Source organism: Ahaetulla prasina, chromosome 3, assembly GCF_028640845.1.
Source record: "Ahaetulla prasina isolate Xishuangbanna chromosome 3, ASM2864084v1, whole genome shotgun sequence".
Lineage (NCBI taxonomy): Eukaryota > Metazoa > Chordata > Lepidosauria > Squamata > Colubridae > Ahaetulla > Ahaetulla prasina.
In genome coordinates, this window is record NC_080541.1 from 179,386,124 (window position 1) to 179,398,096 (window position 11,973).

Genomic DNA, 11,973 nt, shown 5'->3' on the forward strand with positions numbered 1-11,973 from the left:
ATATTTTCCCCACTAGTAATAAGAGACAAAAATTCACAAGCTGTAGAGCAGCGGTCACCAACTGGTGGTCTGTAGGCCACTGGTGGTCCATGAAAACTTTTTGGTGGTCCATAGGAAAATTATTTGCATTTTTCATATTGCACCAAATCAGGGGTCTTCAAACTATGCCTCCTGGGCTGGATACGTGCAATGAATGTTTGTGTTGCTGCGGAGAGTCTCTCCCTTCCGGCTCTTTTTGTGTGGGTCAGAGGGGGGCAGAAATTCTGACTTGGGGTCTGCTTCAGCCTCCTGGTGCAGGGCTTTGGGCAAAGGCTGGAGGGCCTTGTTCCAGTGGGACTGCATCATGGCCTGGAACTATCTGATCATCACAGCCCACTGAGCCTCCAGGCACCAGTACCTGGCCTTGCACTCCCTCACGTCTTCCCTCTGCTTGGAAAGCCTATGCTCCTAGTCAGTGGTGTGGGCGTGGCTTATTTTGGGGTGTGGCTTGGTGGTCATGTGACTGGGTGGGCGTGGCTAGCTGCTCATGTGACTGGGTGGGCGAGCCTAGCTGCTCATGTGACCGGGTGGCCCTGGCTATGGGCATAGAAACTACTCAGAGGGCTAAAAAAAGTCATTTCTGACCGGTCCTTGCACTTATGACAATCCTCACATTTATGCCCATTGCAGCATTTTTAACAACCATGTCACTCATTTCACAACTGCTTCTCTTCACCATAGTTACAAGATAGGGTGCAAAATGTAAAATGTGAGGACAGTTGTAGGTGTAAGGACTGGTCAAAAGTGTGAGGACAGGTCAAAAATAACTTTTTCAGCCCTCTGAGTAGTCCCTATGCACAAAATGCTGCAACAGGCATAAATGATGACTGGTCATAAGTGTGAGGACTGGTCAAAAGTGTGAAAACCTGTCAGAAATCACTTTTTTCAGCCATCTGGGTAGTCCCTATGCACATAGGGACTACCCAAAGGACTGAAAAAAGTGATTTCTGACAGGTTCTCGCACTTTTGATCAGTCCTCACACTTATGACCGGTCATCATTTATTCTTGTTGCAGCATTTTTAATAACCAGGTCACTCATGCCCCAACTGTGGTGCTTCATGTGACCGGGTGAGCATGGCCAGGTGGTCATGTGATATAGCTTCTTTGCCCTAATGACTCTTTGCTGCAATGTTCGTAAGTATGAAAAACGGTCATAAGTCACTTTTTCAGTGCCATGCTTGTTGAACCAATTACCAGAACAAATCCATTCTCCCTCCCTCTTTCTCTCCATCTCTTTCTCCCCCTTTCTCTCTTTCTCTCCTTAATCTCCTTCTCCCTCCCTCTTTCTCTCCTTCATCTTTCTCCCCCCTCTTTCTCTCAATCTTTCTCTCAATCTTTCTCTCTCTTTCTCCCTCCTTCTTTCTCCCCCCTTTCTCTTCTTCATCTTTCTCCCCCTTCTATCCTTCATCTCTCTTTCTCTCCTTCATCTTTCTCTCCATCTTTCTCTCCTTAATCTCTCTTTCTCCCTCCCTCTCTTTCTTTCCATCTTTCTCCCCCCTTTTCTCTTCTTCATCTTTCTCCCCTTCTATCCTTCATCTCTCTTTCTCTCCATCTTTCTCTCCTTAATCTCTCCTTTTTTTTTCTTATTTGCATTTATATCCCGCCCTTCTCCGAAGACTCAGGGCAGCTTACACTATGTCAAGCAATAGTCTTCATCCATTTGTATATTATATACAAAGTCAACTTATTGCCCCCAACAATTTGGGTCCTCATTTTACCTACCTTATAAAGGACGGAAGGCTGAGTCAACCTTGAGCCTGGTGGGACTTGAACCTGCAGTAATTGCAAGCAGCTGCTGTTAATAACAGACTGCATTAGTCTGTTGAGCCACCAGAGGCTCCTTCTCCCTCCCTCTCTTTCTCTCCATCTTTCTCCCCCCTTTCTCTTCTTTATCTTTCTCCCCCTTCTATCCTTCATCTCTCTTTCTCTCCTTCATCATTTTCTGCCCCCTCTCTTTCTCTCCATCACTCTTTCTCCAAATGGGGTAGGGTAGGTTGGCCCTGCCCTGGTATTCTAACATTTCTTGCCTGACAATTTCCTGTGTATGAATCCTGTTGTGGAGTCTCATAAAATGACACTGTTTTCCCAATCAAGCAGTTATATACAATTTTTTATTTAAAATGCATCACAGTAATTGTCAATTACACCTGCCCAGAGATTCGTCTCAGTTCTTCCACAATTGGGATAGAGTTATCATACTGATTTGTGCTTTGTTGTCTTTGCAGTAATTGGTAAATTAGCCATTAGCTCTTGGGTATAAAAACATATCTCAGAGTTATGGCTGCATTATAACCAAAAGAAATCTATGCTGCTCCTGAAAAAAATTCTCTTTAAAATTGGAGGGTGAGAGGTTTTATGTCCCATCTTACATTTGCTGGCAATATGGTAATTCTAGTCTTTGTTTTGGGGCAAAAGATTGTCTTCAAGGTTTTTTTTCTTTTCATTTAGCCATGGTATGAATGGGAATTGGAAAAGAGCAGTATATTTTTGATGCATACTTAAAACAGTTGAGCAAATGAACTCAAAATTAGGAGTGCACTATAGGCATTTGAGAATGAGCTGTGTCAACTTTGACACAGAAAGGATGACACTATGAGCAATTTTATTCAGCTCATTATGATAGAAAAATAGAAAGATGGATGGATGGATAGATAGATAGATAGATAGATAGATAGATAGATAGATAGATAGATAGATAGATATTATCAATATGATGCCCAGTGATATTTTGGATAAAGCTCAACAAAGTGTCCATTTATTTAGGATATATCCCAGAGGCTGGTTTCATTTCTGTAATCCAAGGGCTATATTAATAAACCAGCATCCAAAGTCTGCAAGGTCTGTTGGCAGGCCTTCTGTCTTGCAGCCCCTTTGTTGCAACTTTAGATGCTAGTTTATTAGTACAGCCATCGTATTAAGTGACAGAGCCAGTGAGAACAAGGGTAAAACATTCAATCTTTTGCAGAAAGCTGGATTTTGGGCAGAAGGTGAAAAAATAGCTGTAGGGAGTCAAGTGTCGGCTGAATAAAACTATCCAGCGAGGTGCTTGAATGGGCTGGCTAGAGAGACGCTTGGATGCAGGCAGGCTTCAGTCGGCAGCCGCGTGGCGTTTGCATTGGGGGGCAGCGAGGTAAATGGATCGGATGGGCAGCAGCTCGTGGTCGCTGCCCACCCGATCCATGCACCTCGCTGCCCACCCAATCCAAGCACCACGCGGCTGCTGACCGAAGCCTGCCTGAATCCAAGCGTCTTGCAGCAGTGGCCACGAGCTGCTGGCTACCCCATCCAAGTGTCTCGCTAGCCACCTGTTCCAAGCACCTCGCTGGCCACATGGCCGCCAACTGTAGGCTACTCCTATCTAAGCACCTCACTAGTGGCTGGTGGCTGCATGGCTAGTGAGACACTTGGATGGGGATAGGCCGTGGTTGGCGGCCACGTGGCCAGCGAGGTGCTTGGATCGGTGGCTAGTGAGGCGCTTGGATGGAAGTAGGCTTTGGTCAGCGGCCTCGTAGCCAGCAAGGTGCTTGGATGGGGGCAGGTCAACCACCTTTCCCAGTCCCGCTTCCCCAGGGGCAGCACTCGGTTGTACTTGCCTTCTGCTGCTGGAGCAGTCGGGAAGTCTGAGATGGGCCGTCCGAGATGGGGAACAGAGTGGTAGGCGGCGGCAAAAGTAGGAAAGGCTGGGCCACAAGGAAAGGCTAGCGATAGCTACAGCTATGCCTCAGTGTGTTGCTAAGGCAAACTGTGCAACTCTGCGAGTGAGGCCAATAAATAGTGGTGGGGCGGGGCAATGGGTGGGTGAGCCAGCAATTTAAAAAATGCTTCGGTGTGTTCCGAAGCCAATTAATAGTGGTGGGGCGGGGCGGGGCATGGGGCGGCTGAGCCAGACATTTAACAAGCGGTTCTTCGGTGTGCTCCCAGGGGGGGAGGAGAGTGCGAGCCAGCAATTTAACAACGGTGCTGGGAGGCCGGTAAGTAATGGTGGGGAGAGGAGGGACAAGGGGCAGGGCAAACTGCCAATTAACCGGCAATTTAACAAACGGTTCGGCCAAACCGCCTAGAACCGGCAGAATCCCATCACTGCTCCTAGTCCTCAGTGAGGTGCTTCTACTCAGCCTCCTTCTTGGCCAGATCCAATTTGAACTGAGCTGTTTTGCCAACTCTTTTTCATGGTGGCTGCTTAGCTCCAGCAACTGCTTCCTGTTGGGGCCCTAATGAGCCTGGGTGGGGAGGCGATGAGTGGCTGGGAGGGAGGGGTGAGTAGAGGCTGGCAAGGTATCCCTCGACGTGAGTGACATCAAGTTGACCATGCCCACCCACTCAAATGACCACCTAGCCACACCCACCCAGCTGGTCATTAGGTAGATCATATTAGTGGTCCATGGTATTTAAAATTATGAATTCAGTGGTCCCTGAGGTCCGAAAGGTTGGTGACCCTTGCTGTAGAGCTGCCATAATTGGGCTGTACAACTCTGAACAACCTCTAGATGGCAGCAAAACAGCAAAACAAGAATAATGTGCCACTTTGCTGCCATCTATTGTTTCCATCAATTTTTGCAACCTGCTATGGTAACAAAATTCACTGCACCACTGCAAACCACTGCAGCAGCAACATCAGATATTATTACAGTAAGGACCATCATATATTAAAGATCCTAGGTAAGGAAAGACTCTGACATTTTTACTTTTTCAACTAAATTTTTACTCTTCATTAATTAAAATATAAAATAAATCTTTCTGTATACTGTATACTTCTTGCAATCCAACCTTTCTCTTTAAATTGTTCTAATTTAAATTGTTCTAATTTAAATTGTTCTGTTTTATGCTTTGCAGGAAGAGGCTATAGGTAGTTCTCAATTTACAACCATTTATTTAGCAACTGCTAAAGTTGTGTGATACTAAAAAAATATATTTATGACCAGACCTTGCAGTTATCACCATCGTAGCTTCCCCAGAGTCATGATCAAACTTCAGGTACTTGGCAACCAGCATGTATTTACAACAGTTGCAGTGTCCTGGGGTCATGTGAATGCTATTTGTGCTATTTGTGATCTTTCCGCCTTATCAGGTGGGAAGATAATTCTTCTTTGATAAGAAAAGTCAATAAGGGGGAGTTGGATTTGATTAATGATTGCGTGATTCACTTAACAGTAATTTGCTTAGCCACAGCAAAAAGCACAGGTGATCATAAAACAACTGTCAAGGCTCTGACAAAGGAACCTAAGCAAATCAGAACTCTGAGACTTGGATCCTCCTCAAAGCTCTTCTTTATTGAGTACATCATATCAGCACAGCTTCAATGGAAAACCAATTCTAAATCTTTTCCGTGGTTTCAGTATAATTAAACTAGGAAATAACCCTATCCCCAAGTGTTGTCATGTCACGTTGGCCAATTGGGTTAATTGGTGGGCTCTCTAGGCATCCTTCCCCAACCTTATCCATCGCCAGTAGAGATGACCTTGGTTCTCATGAGAAAACTCTCTGTTTTGTCTAGCAAGGCATTCCAACCTCCTTCCCCATTTCCCCCCTGTGTGGCAACTGAGGAACAGAAAGATGGCTGCTGCCAGGTTTGGTTCAAAGTTGACAACAACACTTCACAATCGTCTTGCTTAGCAATGGAAATTCTGGTTCCATTCGTCAAGGATTATCTATCTGTACATCAGATGAGGACAGAAGACTGGAAGAAGTCTCAAGTGAAGTCACATGCATCATGATGTCGTCAGGTAGATGGCACAAATGGCATGATTTGCTTGATTTCCGCAATTATGTCATGATACACATACCATTACCTCTATTTTCACCTGCAGGTGTCTATGGTGACTCCATATCCATGCTTGATTATTGCTGGGATGTAATAGGCAGACCAAATTCTAAGTATCCCTAACAGAAATAAAGCTATCTCTTTCTTTGAAAGGTGCATCCGTGTTTATATGCCTGACTGCTTGTTTCATGTCCATTTAATATTTTTAAGGAAGGAAATATAGCTAATAAATTAAACATGCAATTGATGAACAGTTCATAGTATAAAGATACCATCTGAGACATTTGTCCATCATTGCTACAATCTGCCAATTGATAACCATACTCAAAGAACAAGAACACTTGAGGCTTCAGGAGAGATGGTGGACTCACTGCTTGGCTAGGCTGAGCAATCCTCTGAAGCAGGGGGAAAAACATCAAGCAGGAAAGATATTGTTTCACAAAGTTGGAGAAGACATAGAAAGAGACAAGGCCATTGCTGCAGCAGTGAGGCACCTCCTGAGATACCCATTTCCCCATCTTTCCTTCCTCTCCAATCACACCATGCTTTCATTCCTTGATCATCACAATCAAGTTGCAGTCAGAATCAGAATAAGACCTGGAAGGGACCTTGGAGGCCTTTTAGCCCAGCCCCCTGCTCAAGTAGGAGATCCTATACCATTTCAGACAAGTGACTGTCCAGTCTCTTCTCCAGCGATGAAGCAGCCACAACTTCTGAAGGCAAGATGTTCCACTGGTTAATTGTTAATTGTTCTCACTGTTTAGGAAGTTTCTCCTTAATTTCAGATTGCTTCTCTCCTTGATCAGTTTCCATCTGTTGTTTCTTGTCCTGCCCTCTGGTGCTTTGGAAAATAAGCTGATCCTTCTTCTTTGTTGCAACCTCTCAAATACTGGAATATTGCTATTCATGACTAAGGGGGACATCTATCAATCACCCTCTCTAAGGATGGTTTTACGTGGCAGTCTAATCTGCTCACCTGCTATGATGCTCTCAGTTGCCCCTAAAATAATGTTTGAACATTCCAGTCCAGATCAGTTGGCTGGCAACAAGGCCAGGTTGATGTGCAATCTCAACTATGGGCACCACAGGGCCTGATGGGCAGGTATTCACTTACCTGATGGGCAGGTATTCACTTACCTGATGGGTGGTATTCACTTACCTTCGCTACCAGTTCACAAATGTGAGCACGCGCTTGCATGCTCCATCTTTGCACGTGCGCAGGGCCATCCGCATGCACAGAGCGTGAAAAACGGGACGTGATGACGTCCGAGTGGGTGGGCAGAGCCTTCCACAGCCACCGCTACTGGTTTGCCTAAACCGGATAGAACCGGCTTAATACCATTAATTGGTCATTTCTCTATCTGTTGCCCGTTGCATCCATGTTGGGAAGTTCAAGCTTTGCTGACTGGTTCTTCTTTGATCTCCCAGTGTCTGCCTTTTCTTTTTAGGGATTATTTCATCCCCACAAATCTCAACTTTTTCCCTTTGCTTTCCAGGTGTTTGCACTTTTGTTTGCCTTCATTTTCATACATATGTAGAGCCAGTTTGGTGCAGTGGTTAAAGCAGCAGGCTAGAAAGCAGGAATCTGCGAGTTCTAATTCTGTTTAAGCCATGCTAGCCACCTGGGTGACTTTGGGCCAGCCCAACCCACCTCACATGGTTCTTGTTGTTGGGATAATAGGAGGAAGAAGGTGTGTTGGATATGTTTGCCTTGAGTTATCTGTAAAAATAATAAAGGTGGAAAGCAAATAAATAACAACAATAAATAAAAAGAAATAGTCCCTTCCCAGGTTTTCTCTTTTGAGATTAAAGCAATCTCTCTCCTTTTTATTACTTTTTATTGCACCCTTGTTGCTTTAACATTATAAAGGTTAAAGCAAAGGGAACAGGTTGTTTCTTTGTTCCTGGATTTCAGTATAAATCCATGGAAACTTTGGTGTAAGAACTGACGATTAAGCTTCAAGCTAGTATCCACTGAAACGTGGTAACTTCTTATCAACGTGCCTATATTACCATTTAAAGGTATCAGGCATTGGTTTTAAAATGAAGCTTTGCAGTAATGTGGGCAGCTGAAAACATAGGAGCCTTAGCAGCTGTGCACAGGGCAATGACCAGGCCCCGGAGGGGATGAATAGCTAACTAGAACTGGAGCTGCCAGGAGATTGGAGAAAAAAAAAACAACCGATGGCAGATTGCTCACCAGGAAGGGCTTAAGATGACTTATGAGGGACAGCAGCAGAGCTTCAAAATGCAGGAAGAGGTGCATTTGCAATGGCTAGGAATGGCTAGGAATGGCTAGAAGATAACGGAGCCTATTCTGACACTCAAGAAGCAGAGAGAGAGATCCATACAGATTGTAAGGCAAGCAGAAAATATATGGCTCTACCTGCAGGCAGAATGTCATTTGAATTCCTCCCCATTTCTCACTGCATCTTTGCAAATGATGTTTTTTTATATTCACAAATTATTATTTTTTTGTTTGTGCATTGCCTGAAATGTATTCACCAGCAAGGAAGTGTGAAAGCTCCTAATATTGAAATTACTCTTGGGGTTTATTTAACTGATTAGCTATTATGATTGAAATAGGAAATATTGGCCCGCCTGATAATTCTAAATATACCCCAATAATTTTTGGTGGGGTACATTCATACATGGGATCCTGAAGGAAAGGCACATTAAAAATAAGATTGCATATATGTTCTATCTTATATTTTAGTTGCAGAAAAAGGGAGTAAACAAAATTGAGAATCAGTTTTTGTGGTTATTTGTTCTTGATGCAATGCCGTTATTTACAACTATTAGTTATGTACTTTACTGAAAAATGAACCACTGGAAAGTAAATGGGGCTATAGAATCCAGCATTCTGAAAATCTGGTTTTGCCTACAGGAATCCTTCTGGGAAACATCCTTGATCGACTCAACTCTTTTCCCTTTTTTCTGGCCAGATTTAAACTGCACAGACTGTTCCTTCCAGCCTCAACCCTAGTGAATAGGTGTGGCAATCGCCTGTAATAGACTACTTCTTCAAAACCATTAATCAGGACAGAATCCTATTGTCCACCATGCTGTGCCAGGCAAAAACAAAAAAGGGGTTGTCAATTTTTTTTTTATCTAGTATCACTTCATACACAGTCTTGGACAGGTTTATTCATTAACTTTCCATCATGCCAAAATTATTCGGCAAATCTCTCCACAGTTATTTCCCATGGGTGTGGCACATTGAAAGCTTTTAAAAACCTAAAGGAAACAGAAGAAAAGGATGAAGGACAGATGATTTTCTTTCTTGTAAACAAGCAAGCAAGCAAAATGCAGCATGTAACAGTAATTAGGCTGGTTGTTCTTGAATGATAGAATATAACAATCATTCTAATCTTTAAAAACCAGAAGCCCTTAGGGTGTATTAAATCACCATTTCCACAACCTCTAATCAGCATTGGCCATGCCTGGTTGAGGAATATAAAATATAAAAATATAAAATATATAAAAGTATATAATATATAAAATATATTAGCTATCTATCTATCTATCTATCTATCTATCTATCTATCTATCTATCTATCTATCTATCTATCTATCTATCTATCTATCTATCTATCTATCTATTTTTGGTTATTCGGGTTTTTTCCCGTGTAAAGTTGGAAGTGTCTTGGCGACGTTTCGACGAAGTCTCATTCGTCATCTTCAGGCTGGTGTTTACAGCTTCGTGCTCCTAGAAGCACGAAGTTGTAAACACCAGCCTGAAGATGACGAATGAGACTTCGTCGAAACATCGCCAAGACACTTCCAATTTTACACAGGAAAAAACCCGAATAACCAAAGATAGATAGATAGTAGATAGATAGATAGATAGATAGATAGATAGATAGATAGATAGATAGATAGATAGATCTATCTATCGCCAAGACACTTCCAGTTTTACGTGGGAGAAAACCCGAATAACCAAAGACCTACATACAAACACCCGCAAAAACCTTAGAAAACAAATATATATATATATAACTATATGAAATTATATTATATATATAATATATAAAAATTATATATAAAATATATCAAAAGGAATATAAAATATAAAAAGAAAAACCTATAATCAAATAGCCATCACTCAACCACACTTCAATCAAAGCATCCAACCGGGTTCAATCAACTGTCGATCAACCAACCAACCTCCAACTACCCGTACAAAACCTCCAACCATCCAATGATCAACCACTCATTGCTCAACCAACCTTCCTCCAACCACCTGTTGTACATAACCCTCAATCAACTATCAATCAAAACTAGGTATGCACGCCCCTTACCTCTTCAACACCAAACACTGCAGGTCTTAAGTGTAAATTAATAAATGCAAGAAGTATTGTAAACAAATTGCCTGAATTTATTCTCCTGTTAAACAATGGTACATTTGATATTATATTTGTTTCTGAAACATGGCTGAACTTATCCCTCCCTGACTCCATTATTTCAAACAAAGAGTATCAAGTTTTTCGATCAGATCGTGAAAACCGCAGAGGTGTGGAGTGGCTATCTTTTACAAAAAATCACTGAACCTAAAAAATATTCAAGTTACACATAAACTTTCTCTTCCTGAAACTATTGTATGCGACCTGTCCCTTAACACCACACTTCGATTTTTACTATGCTACAGAGCCCCTGACTATGACATTACCCATGCAAATATGCTAACCTCAATGCTAACATGGGCTACCTCTTGCCCATATCCTCTCATCTTCCTGGGTGGCCTAAATCTACCTTTTATTAACTGGATAACAAATGAATGTACAACTGAACCAATCCATACTACACTATACAACACTGTTACAAACCTAGGTCTTGAACAACTAGTAAATAACAATACAAGACTCAACAACTGCCTTGACCTCATCTTTTGCAATAACACAAACTCAGTTTATGGACTACAAATAAAAGAACCCTTTTCCAACAGCGACCACTGCATGATAGACTTTTGATTCAATATACGCCCTCACATAAATCGTCATAATACTCCTAACTACAATTTCAAAAAAGCCAACTATGACCTTATAAACAACGACCTCTCATCTCTTGACTAGCAAAATCTGTTCTCAACATGTATCACTGCCGATGACCACTATAGAGTTTTCCTACTTGAAATCAACAGAATCATTAAACTATACGTACTACAAATCACCACCAAAATAAAAAAAAAAAGCAAATTACCCATATCAATAAAAAAGCTTCAATCCGAAAAAAAAATCCCTCTGGAGAAAAACAAAAAGGGTTATGTAGCTAATTTCAAAAACCACTACAGAAATATTTGCAACCAAATAAAAACTGAATGCACCATTTACCACACCAAGCAAGAAGAAGACCTTCTGCAAACAAATTCCAAACGTGCTTTTTATAATTTTGTGAACAATAAACTTAAAGAATCAAGATCCATTCCACCACTAAAAGAATCTAACGGCAAAGAATGTAATGATGAAACAGTTAAAGCAAACCTCTTTAACACATTCTTTGGCTCAGTCTTTGTTAACAGTGATGGCTCATATCCAACATTCCCCAATTGTACCAACAATGAGTACAACGACTTAACACATATAGACTTCATAGAAGATAATGTTGAAAAAGCTCTTCACAAACTGAAACCATCTTTATCTATTGGGCCTGATGGACTATGTGCATACTTCTTAAAAAAACTTTCCACTAATATAGCAGAACCCCTAAGCATAATCTTTGATAAAGCTTTCATGACTAGTTCCCTTCCCAAACTTTGGTCTCTAGCCACAGTCATCCCTATCTTCAAAAAAGGAGATCCCAGCCTAGTTGAAAATTACAGACCAATCTCTCTATGCTGCGTCACCTGCAAAGTAATGGAATCTATCATCAACCAATCCATTACCCTCCACCTAGAAACAAACAACCTACTCTCTAATAAACAATTTGGTTTCAGAAAAAAATTATCATGTAACTTACAACTTCTCCACTGCAAAAATATATGGACTACTAATCTTGATCAAGGCAAAGCAATAGATGCAATCTACATAGACTTCTGCAAAGCTTTTGACTCAGTAGTACATGATAAACTTCTCCTAAAACTAAAATCCTATGGCATTTCAGGACCTCTTCACAATTGGATAACTGCTTTCCTGTCAAACAGACAACAAGTGGTCAAAATTGGCAATGCTCTATC